Source organism: Heterodontus francisci, chromosome 1 (assembly GCF_036365525.1).
Source record: "Heterodontus francisci isolate sHetFra1 chromosome 1, sHetFra1.hap1, whole genome shotgun sequence".
NCBI classification, from domain to species: Eukaryota; Metazoa; Chordata; class Chondrichthyes; order Heterodontiformes; family Heterodontidae; genus Heterodontus; species Heterodontus francisci.
In genome coordinates this window covers 270689074-270700632 of record NC_090371.1, presented here as the reverse complement: position 1 = coordinate 270700632, position 11559 = coordinate 270689074, and the positions used below count along the sequence as shown (strand labels likewise).

Below are 11559 nucleotides of genomic sequence, written 5' to 3'. Positions count from 1 at the left end.
CTGGAGGGTCAGTAGGAGGGGATATCCTCTCCACGGGGCAGCCTGTGACTGATGCTGAGGGCAGGCAGGCAGTGAGGCCCTTCCTGGAGTTCTGGGCCCCTGGTCTGCCATCGGGAAGCCGCATCCAGGCAGCAGCAGTGTTCCCCGCTACCGGCCGGGACCTGGAGGCTGACTGGAAAATCCAAGTCAGCCTCCAACAATTAGCTTTAATATGCCGATACTCACCTTAATTAGCTACCTTCTACTTGCAGGCAGTTATCCCTGCCACACCCCACTCACCAACATGCTACAGGGAAAATGGCCTGGGTGCCAGATGAAGCTGGGGAACTGGCACAGGGAACTGGCATGCTGGCCAGCGGCGTGAAATTCTGCGCCCACCCAGTTCAATGCCCACTCCCACTGGGGCTTAAAAATCTAGCCCCAGGAGTCAACCCTGTGAAGGGAGCCATATAAATGCAACTCTTTCTTTTCAATCTAACTTAATGAATGATGAAATGTATTTGCATCGAACAGGCCCTGACCAGTGTGCCAAGTTGTTGTTGTAGGGAGAGGCAAACAAAGAGCTGAAGAATCAGCCCAGAATTAAAATTTTAAAATATTGCAATTGGGGTGAAGTACTTCAGAATTCATGAGGTGGAAAGACATTAAATATCTCAGCATGTTGAAAAAGCTCAAAGTCCATAGTGCATGGTCAGTGTTCGGTGCACAGGAGCTGTTTAATGCTGTATAAGCCTCCTAATTCTAAAATATATTATTATTAGAGAATATAATAAATATTGAAAGATTATTTTTATGAATATTAGAAGACTGAAGGAAGGTTTAGGTTGTCTTCTCTTGTTGCAGCCTCTGAGAAGAGCTTAGTGCTAACAACTCTGTGCTGAGCATCACCATGGGAGTTATGTAATGTCAAGTAACATCCTGAGCTCCAAATGATGCTGTTATAAAACTTTATGGCATCCTTTGAGAATATTATCTTTTACAATATCAAAATATTTAGCAGCAGTTAAAATTTATTACCCTGTTGTTGCAGTGTTAGAGAGGAGCAGGTTTTTCTTTGCTGATGGAAAGGATATATCTGAATAAATTAACATACTTTATAAGCTGTTTGGAATCAATGAGAGGTTTATTCATTTATGAGGGAGTATGATTCTGCTATTGCTTGATTCAAATGTCATAAACCCAGTGACTTAATGCTAAAGGGGTAAAGTTTAAAATATCTCAGCTGATCATCCTAAGCATGTTGATTGGCTGAGAGTTACTTCCTGGTTAATAAGGGTTTGACACGCAGTCGGGGCTTGTTAAATACGTTTAACCATTCATTAAATAAGAAAGGGAAGACTTGCATTGCTATGACGCCTTTCACGACCTCAGGACATCTCAAAGTGCCACGAAGTTGGCCATGAAACTAACCACAGGTCTGTGCGCAGCTTCATTGTGTGTGAAATAGACTAACATGGTTAGGTTCAAGTTGTTTAGCAATATTTACAATAGAGTATTGGGTAGGAACAGCCTATTCAGATAATATATTTCCAGTCCTCAATGTACAGTAGTTCAACGACAACCTTTTTAATTGAACTAATTTTTGCTTTTTATTTGAATTTACAAGATTTTTGAGAAGGGCAAACAGCCGAGTGAAGAAATCACTGCTACCTATTTCTCTGTTTAAAGTTCTGGGCAAGTGCCATGCCTGTCGCCAATCCCCATTCAAGCAATACCTTGCATTTATATAGTGCCTTTAATGTAGTAAAATATCCCAAGGTGCTTCACAGGAGCATAATCAGACAAAAATTGACACTGAGCCAAAGAAGTAGATATTCGGACAGGTGAGTAAAAGCTGGCTCAAAGAGGTAGGTTTTAAGAAGCAACTTAAAGAAGGGAGAGAGAGGTAGAGATATGGAGAAGTTTAGGGAGGGTATTTCAGAGCTTTACAACCTAGGCAGCTGAAGGCATGGCTGCCAGTCGTGGATGAAGGAGATGATGATGCACAAGAGGCCAGAGTTGGAGGGATACAAAGTGCTTGGAGGGTTGTAGGGTTGGCGGAGGTTACAGAGATAGGGAAGGGTGAGGCCATGGAAGAGTTTGAACACAAAAATAAGAATTTTAAATTTGAGGCATTGGTGAACCAGGGGCCAATGTAGGGCAGCGAACACAGGGGTCATGAGTTAACAGGACATGGTGGAAGTTAGGATATGGGTAGCAGAGTTTTGGATGACCAGTAGAATATTGGAATAGTCGAGTTTGGAGGTAACAGAGGCCTGGATGAGGGTTTCAACAGCAGATGAACTGAGGCAAAAGCGTTGAGGAGCGATATTACAGAGGTTGAAGTAGTTTGTCTTTGTGATGGAGAAGATATGAATTCAGAAGTGCAAATAGGGTGCTGAGATTGCAAACAGTCTGGTTCATTCTGAGACAGTAGCCAGCGAGCGGGATAGAATTGGTGGTAAGGGAATAGCTGCTGTGGAACACAATGGTTCAGTGGTGGGGTCTGAAGACATTGGCAGATTCTATGTTGGCATTTCTGAGATTTTTAACTAATGGAAGGCAATTTTAGATTTTAATTCGGCGTAATTGGAGTAAGGCCTAAAAATGGAGGGAAAGGGGCATCGCGATTGGAATTCTCATTTGAAGACATTGACTCGAAGCTCACTGGAAATTAGACCTTGGGCCTCAGCAGCATAAAACCAGTGAGCTCCAGTCACCAGTCAGGCCTCCTGATGAAACTCGCCGATGCCGAGCCTACCTGTTGGATAGGCCCTGGAAAGGGGTGGGGGTGGGGGCACAAGGGTCAAGCCAGGGCCAACAGCAGCCCTGCAGCACTTCTACTCCTCCTGGTTCCACATTGACGCGAGCAAATAAGATGATGGCCTCAAAAGGTTAATGCTTAGACATTGCAGATCTGCAAACACTGAGTGGAGTGTGCTTCTCCCAGTCTATGCTAAATTTGGGAGTGGGGTCTTACAACAGGCATGGGGAACCTGATAAGTACATTCAAGGGACCTAGGGCCTGTCCCAAGTGATCTCTGTGAAAGTTGCTAGCTTTCAATTTGGGATTTAGTGCACTTCCAGCAGAGATCAGGCAAGAGGGATCATGGCAGGAAATTGGTTCCGCCTCCCCGCTCCGCACTAATTTTTCATCTAAGAAATGAACATGACAGCGACCCCCTGTTTCTCCCCCTAAATCTATACTTTTCTTCCCTCCCTCCCACCAGCAGTACTTTGGCTGCCATCTAGTTTATCACTCTGGGTGATTTTCCTTTGGGACCGTTGTACCAGACTGTGTACAGTGTGAGTAACATCATTCCAGCACCAGTCATGTCCCCCACCCCTATCTTCTGAGGAGCTTTCAGTACTGAACCAGTGTGTCCCACAGCAGCTATTCCCTGCCAAGTTTAGAGCGAACCCAAAAACCTTAAGAACTTGGGGAGCATGAACTAGAATTGACCCCAGATCTGATCATGAAAGAATGCCGTGTTTGTCTGTTGTTTCAGTCAGTCACTTTGACTGAGGAGTTCAGTTCACACAGTCTTCTCCTCCTAAAGTAGATAATAGGAAGGTAAAGTCAGGCTTGAACACAATGGGGGAAATATTTAAATGCTGAAAGTGTGGTTTGGAATTAAAAGATCTGATTAGTCTTTTCATTCTGTAAATCGTAATCAAGCATTTCAATTCCTGACAGTTGAGCAGGCAAAGTGATTTAAGAAACTGATTTACATTTTTTTTCTGCCTTAATAGCAAATCAAAGATTTCATTCCACAGGAGATGAATGGTAGCTCAGCTATCTGGAATGGTCCTTGTGTGAGTTAGATTAGAATGTTTAAAAAATGGTTCCAGGTGAGTAATACTCTATTGGTTACGATGGTATTTAAAACTTATTCAGTGAGCAAGGAAAACCTCACACTTGGCTTAAAGTCCACAGAGGGTGAAATTGGACATGGGCAACAGGGGGAAGTGCATTGTCCGCCTGTTATCCAACAAGCCCAATATTCGGTTCTTTTGAAGTCAGTGGGACTGAATATCGATCCCATCCGTTTTGCCATGGCCAATTTCACCCTTGTATGTTACTTATGGTAAACAGGTCCTTCGAGCATCAGATTTACTCCCAAACACAAGGGAATTGGTCCTTGTACTCGAGGGGGGTGGATTCAAGATCACTAAAAGGGTATGGGATGTAACTGTATTAGAATAAAGAAGCTTTCACGCAACCTGAGCAGCCGTTAGAGATCAGCACTATTTCTTGGTATGAAATATGTATCAGAGCAAGGGGATGCTGCTGACTGTAGGAGCGATATGTCTGGTTACATCCTGGGACTTGTCTCGTGTGTGACCTACACGGTTTTAAGAGAAGAGCGTCTCGCATTTTATTGGCAGAACTATTATTGGCCCAAGTTCCCTATCTTGCCCTCTCTGGAGGTCAGCCTCAGAAACACCATTAGGGAAATGGCTAATGGAATTAAGGATATAATAATATAGGGATATAGTGAGAAAATTGTATTAACAAGAAATAAATCATGTTGAGTGTAAGGTAAGTGTTTTTTAATTGATTGATGGAAAGAACTTACTGTAAGCTTTTCAAAGCCTACAGCCGCCTTCTTCTTTCATCTATGGAAATAGGCAAAAATGGATAAGGGAATTATGCTGCAAGGATTGAATTAAATAAATTATTCAGAGAAGCTATTCATTTAGTGCTGACATTACTAATGTGAAGGAGCATTTAATCTTTCTCGGTAACAATGTTCCAGCATGGCACAATGCTTTATGAAGATAAGCACTGCAGTTTCATGGAAATCATTTTAGTGCAGACTTGAATTCTGGAGATCATCAAAAATTTAATATCGGTGTATATTCACATCAATACCATCAATTTATTTTTACGGCTCTAAATTCAATATTGTTGGTTCCATTTCTCGGGTGTAAAATTTGCGCAATGATGACACGTTTAGCGCCATATTCACGGGCTTTCAGGCCACTGTTAAAGTCAGCGTGGGCCTTCTTTTAGGCAGCGATGGCGACTGCCTGAATTGAGCGCAGGCCTCATTTCAACATTGAAATCAGGGTCCAGCATTTTCAGATATTGAAGAGCCTTCTGAAGGCTGTGGAAGAAGCCTGAGGCTAAGTTTTTGTAGCTTACCTCAACCTAGGGATGCCTCCACAAGCTGGCAATCTGATTGGCGCCAATAGCTCACCACGATTTTGATGGTGAGGCCCGACGACAGGCCATTGAGTATTCTGCTTTTCTTCTGGTGTGAAATATTTGGAATCTTCCACTTAAACAAGATGGAGGGGGGGCTTAATTGGATAGCCCTCAAAAATGGCCGCAGGGATTGCAACATGCAATTAATACGTGTCAGTTGATTGCAAAGCAGGTCACATGCGAACTTATTTGAATGATCTCTGTGTCCAACCAATGCTAACTGCACTTTCCATTAGCTGAATGCATCAGGAGGGATCAATATCATGAGTGGCTAGCACCAATTAAAGGTAGCCTGCACCTCTTAAAAGGGAGGTGCATTGTGGCTGGAACAGGTGCTGGGAGTTGTAGTTGAAGAGAATCTGACCTGGGAAAGAGTGAGGAATGTTGCACCAGGGAACAAAGTGAGCGCCAAGGTTTTCAGACACTGCAGTGGAGGTCTTGGTGGAGGAGGAGGAAAGGAGGAGAGATGTCCTGTATTCACAGCAGGGATGGACAGCCTCCAGACACTCGGTCTAAAGGCAGTGGGAGCAGATAGCTGTGGCGGACAATGTCAGGCCAAGCCACATGCGCTACTACTACCTTCAGACCCACATCTTACAGGTTGCACAAACTGGCAGCTATTCAACAGATTGTATGAAACTCACTGACGTGCGTCCCTCTCTTGCAGGACAAGATGATGCACAACCAGAGGCAGCAGGAGGTAACTGGAGGAGGACTGGCACACCTGCATGTCCTATCCACATGGAGGAGATGGTACTGGTCATTATTGGGACGGCCTTTGCTGAGGTGGGGGCCAGTGGCCGGGCTGAAGCTATATATGATGGTATTGTCATACCTAATCCTCCTTCTCATATCCCACTGCCCCCTCCTCCCATTCTCTCTTCTGACCTACAAGCTGCAGATGGTGTATGCATGTACCTCTTACTCCCCCTGTCCCCATAACACAACCTTATCCTTGTGCCTTTTTCCTTTCAACTATCCAAGAGATACATCCTGGCCAGGCTGTTGCCCTGCAAGTCTGCGTGCGTGCCAAAAACACCTTTTCACAGGGGCCTAAAAATGGATGCTAACATGCCCAATTCCTCACCCAATGGGCCAGATTTTCAATTGCCGGTGGGGTCAGGACTGCGCGAGGACATGATTTACAAATCGCAGTACTGGAGGGTGTCTCTGGATCCAGACACCTCCGGGACAGACTCCAATTTTGAAAGTGGGGACGTAGGGGTGGAATGGGGAACCCGCTCACCTCCAATTAATGGCTCATTGAGTTCCGAGAGGAGCTTGTTAAGGAGCTAGGGAGGTCGGGACTACAATTTTCAGATGGGATTCCGGCGAGCCCGAGCAGTCTGGTGCACGAAGGGAAACCTTTTTTTAAAGATTATAAATTATGGGGCCCTCGGAGATCTTGAACTGGATTATGCACATTACCTCAGGTTTAGGTGTTTGAACACTGTCTTATTCTTTTATGCTGCTGGCCCTGTAAGGAACTGCCTTCTCTCTTCAACAAGGCAGCCGCAGGTCCCATCATGGCTGCCGTCTGTCTTTGCTGCTTGCACTCTAACATTTTCATGTCACCGATTATGTTTGATGGACTTTAGAAGCACAGGATTACTTGGACTTCTTTAGCTGTATAATGGCTGGAAATTTCCTTGGCGTGCTCCCTCTCTGGAAACCCCATGCTTCTGTCTAAATTACAGTAGTTGAGTGGGATTGGGAGAGGAAATTCTGGCCAATAAGCTAAAAACCTACATTTTCTGGCCATAGACTAGTGATTTTAATAAGTTACATTAAAGTGGGGCTTTTCACAGTTACAGATTGGTTACGCTAAGAAGGGGTAGTTTGTGAGAGTGTGGCCCAGTTTTATTGCACCAACCCTAGTGTCAGCGTATCAGCACATTATTATTTCAATCCCTGCTAATTGATTCTGGCTCAAATTCAAGGAATGACGGTTCATTCTTCTGCCTATAAAAGTCTCACATGACATTAGCATGGGCAAACTCATTGGAATGGGCATCAGCTGCAGTGTGAAACTGCTCACAAGCTGGAATTAAAGTGGCAACCTGACCCAGTGATGCCCCAGGGAACGACGGATAGGGAAAACAGTAAATTATCATGCTTGTGTAGTAAAACTGCCCTCTTCTGGGGTTAAGACACACTGTTGGGTAGAGTACAGGAAGTTTTACCCTACACTGTAGCTGACCTGGAAGTGCTTGATGCTGCCACTCGATGCCAGAAGTGGAAAAGTGCTTCACTACCCAGGACTGAGGTCTCTTATTTGATGAGAATATGAAAAAGAATAACAGTTACACAAATAATAGACAAGACTTAAAAAAAAATGTTTTGAAATGTTGGAAATTTTGGGGACAACAGAAATGTTGGACAAGGGCCTAAATATGTTTATATTCTAATTTTAGGGAAGTGTGCTCTATTTGTTCTAATCGAGTGGCCATTTAGGATGTCAGGCTATTGAGATACAACGAAGACACAATGATCTGTTGTTCCCCACAGAGATAATTGTAAACCATGATAATCATGATTAATAGACAGTGAAAGTGGTTGAGGTCAGACCTTTATGGCAGAAGTATGTCTGGATAGGGCAGAAAATGTGATGGGCCCATTTTTATTACACTAACCCTGGTGCTCATAGTTTATGCCAGTGATAAGCAACTTTTATGCCCAATTTGTAGCCTTAATTGAAACAAGAGATCCAGTTATTGTCCAGTTAGCTTAAGGTCCATTCTATCAGGTGACTGTTCAGACCAATCATGATTTGCACCCATGCTCAGGGATTGGGTTGGACAGTGGCTTTGGGAATGGGGAAAGAAGGAGAAAAGAATGGCAGCCAATAACAGTAATTTCTATGAACGTTTTGCATCAGTAACAACATTAAAGCATTTTATTCTCTGTCTGTTCATAGCTTATAAATAACGAACCAGTCTATCTATCAGCAGGAAGCTCTTGGGTCAAGTTGGAAGAAAATTATTAAGAAAATAAAGCACAGCAGCATCCATGCAAGGATACTTAATATTGATGAGGAAATTTTCATGCAAGTGGTTAAAGTTGTTCATAAAATAGCCCTCTCAATTGCAGACATTTCAGTGTGTGAATGTGTTTCCATCTTCAAAATAAAGGAACTCGAGTTCCTTCAATACTCTGTGCAGCTGCCATTTTGTGAGGAGTGTGGGTGAAAAGTCACTTTCTCTGTGTATCAGGTAAGTCCCATGGTGTTTGAGTTGAGGAGATTGTTAAATTCTGTGCCTATCCATAAGCAATGGATGGATCTAGCCCCATTATATGTCTCATTCTCAAACACTGTAGAACAAGGGAGTCAAAAATCTGATACTGAAAGGCTTGGATTTAAACAGTGCCTAAACATCTCAAAGCAATTCAAAGTAATGCATGGTCCAAGTGCAGTGACTTCAAATGTGACAGCTATTTTGCATGCAACAAGATCCTACAAACAGGAACGTGGTGACCCAAGCAGATACTCTGGAAAACATGCTGTAAGGACCAACTATTTTAATACCACGTGGTTTTGGGAGCAGGAACTAGGAACTAATAGCATTCTGCTGTGTAGTTATTCTAGCAGTGGACAGCTTCAATATAAGTGCTGGAAGGAAATGGTTTCCCTGTCATTTCTCTACATACTGACAGACCTGAGATTGTATCAAAACAGAGTAACTGGATGTTTTATTTTGGGTTCTCTCCATGCCAAGAATTATCAGACAACTGTTCCTATCAAAAACATACGGAAAGCAACCCATCTCCCATTCAGAAAATCATCTTTAACTAGAATACATTAATCAAATGTAATTAACAGAAGTAGCATCTGAGACCTGAAGGTGCCTTTGTGTGGTTGAACCAAATTAAATTAAATTTGCATTAACCAAAGAGATGAATTGTTGCAATGTAGAGACTGCATACATATTCACCATAAATAGTGAACGCCTCTAATCTGCTGCATTTTGGGTCAAAGGCAAACATTTCTTATAGTCAGATTTATACATAATATCATTAGCTTTGCTGTCATCCACTGATACACTGTACAACAGCGTTTGGATAGTTATGGTTTAAAGGGAATTATCTGTGAAGGATTTTCATGATAGGAACCAATAATTGTTGTATGGGAGTAGGTGGCTCGTATTTCTTAGATGCAGTGGGACTGGTTATGCTGCCGGATTGGTGCCCTTGCCTGGTGCACTCTGGCTTTTCATATGTTCGACCAGGCTGAACCTTCCAGACCTGGCCTACTTTATTTGTGCAATGTGGTCCTCCAGAATGAAATGCTGTTAATGCTGTTAGAGAGAGAGAGAGAACTGAGGGGGAGAGAGAGAGAACATGCAAGTAAAGAACAGGTCAGGAAAAGAACATCAAACTCCCCAACCAGTAGATGGAATAGGAGTAGGCCATAGAGCCCTTCGAGTCTGTTCCCTCACTCAGTCAGATCATGCTAACATGTCCCTCAACTCCATTTACTCACCATTGATCTATCTCCCGTGATACACTTGCCTAATAAAAATCTATTGATCACAATCTTGAAAAATTTCTATTGACCCCCACCATCCATAGCTTTTTGTGGGGAGAAAATTCCAGATTTCCTCTATCCCTTGGACAGAAAAATTGTTTCCTGATTTCACTCCTGAAAGGCCTAGTTTTAATTTTAAGAATGTGTTTCGTCTTTCTTGATTTCCCCCACCAGAGGAATTAGCTTCACTGTCTCTACCCTATTGGATCCTTTGATCATTTTAAACACTTTGATTAGAAGATCCTTAACCTTCCAAACTCAAGGGAATATTACCTACGTTTATACAGCCTGTCCTCATAATTTAACCCTTTAAACCCTGATATCATTCTGGTAAATCTGCATTGTGCCCCTCAAGGCTAATTAATATATCCTTCCTGAGGTGTGGTGCCCAAAATGGAAAATAAATCTAAACGTAAAACTTGATGCTGCACACAAGCACACAATTCTCCCATTCCCAAGGAATGCTATTACTTGAAAGTGCAAGGAAGGCCTGTGATTGATTCAGGTAAAATTCTGAGAAATTTCTCCCTGTCTCCCTAAAACAATCAAGCTTCAGGAGACTATGGTTGTCTGTTGCTCAACATAATCACAACTCCCCTATCATTGGAAATGTCCTTTTCAATGATCCCTTTTGAAGGACTGCTGTGACTTCATGATTATTATAAATTTCAGAATTTCTTCCAAAGTAAAATAACTTTAGGTCAAAGGAAATATTTTTTGTGCTGAACCCGAACGCTTTGTCTGTAGGCTATAGGCCAGACTTCGTCATACCAGCCCTTCCCATTTCACATAAATTAACTAACTGAACTGCATAAAATCTGTTCATCATATTACATAAAACTACATAGTATTTGCAGCACAGAAACAAGCCATTTGGCTCAAATCTGTTTATGCTGTGCATGAGCCTCCTCTCACCATAATACATCTAACCCTAACTGCGTATCCTTTTATTCCTTTCTCCCTCATGTACTTAGCTGGCTTCTCCTGAAATGCCTCAATGCTATTCACCTCAACTACTCCAGGTGGTAGCAAATTCCACATTCTACTTGGGAAAGAAGTTAGAAGTTTAGAAACAACAATCATATATACTTCTAAAGATAAACATCCCTAACCTTGTAGCCTATTCGCATAACTAAGAGTGTGAAGATTTGCTTTCATCCTTCTCACCTTCCTATGTACCCACTGTAGTGTCTTGACATTCTTTGCCAGGTGTGGGACCAGCATCGGGCATAATATTACTCAACAATTGTAAGCCTAAAGGGATTAATAATCAAATTAAAAGTCAAGTAAGGGGGAGAAATAACCTCCTTTACAGATTCTTCAGGCACAAAGGAGAAGTTGCTCACTGGGATGGATATAGGAATGTGCATAAGCACATCATAAGGGTAATCAGAGGGGCTCCGACCTAAGGAAAATCAGCATGGCAGAGGCAGAGCACAAGAGAAAAAAAATCCTTTCAGTACTACAAACGCAAGAGAGGTATTAGAGAAAAGGGGAACATTCATGGGTAAATTTTTATCTTCCCTACATCTTCCCTGGTGGAGCGGATCATTGGCCCACTATAGAACTCCCCGCCCCCGATTTCCATGCCATTGAAGTGGGTGACAGATCCACTGTGCCCTGATTACAGCCCATCAACTGACCCCCCAGAGAGGCAAAGAGGCTTGAAACTGAAGAAGAGCATGAAATAGTAAATATTCTGAATGATGATTTCATCAAAGTCCATGTGACTCCAGCCCCGCACCATATGGCTGACTCTTAATATCTTCTGGGTAACTAGGGACAGTCAATAGAGGTTTCACCCGCTGACATCCAAAGAACAATTTTTTTTAAAAAAGGTATG

General features: G+C 42.7%; 1 long non-coding RNA gene across 1 annotated transcript; it reads left to right on the top strand.

Moving 5' to 3' along the window:
* The first annotated feature begins 1302 nt into the window (after positions 1-1302).
* Positions 1303-8238, top strand: LOC137360374 (uncharacterized). Its single transcript, XR_010971829.1, has 3 exons — positions 1303-1415; positions 5859-6014; positions 8109-8238. It is a non-coding gene; the product is annotated as an uncharacterized lncRNA (long non-coding RNA).
* Positions 8239-11559: the final 3321 nt, after the last annotated feature.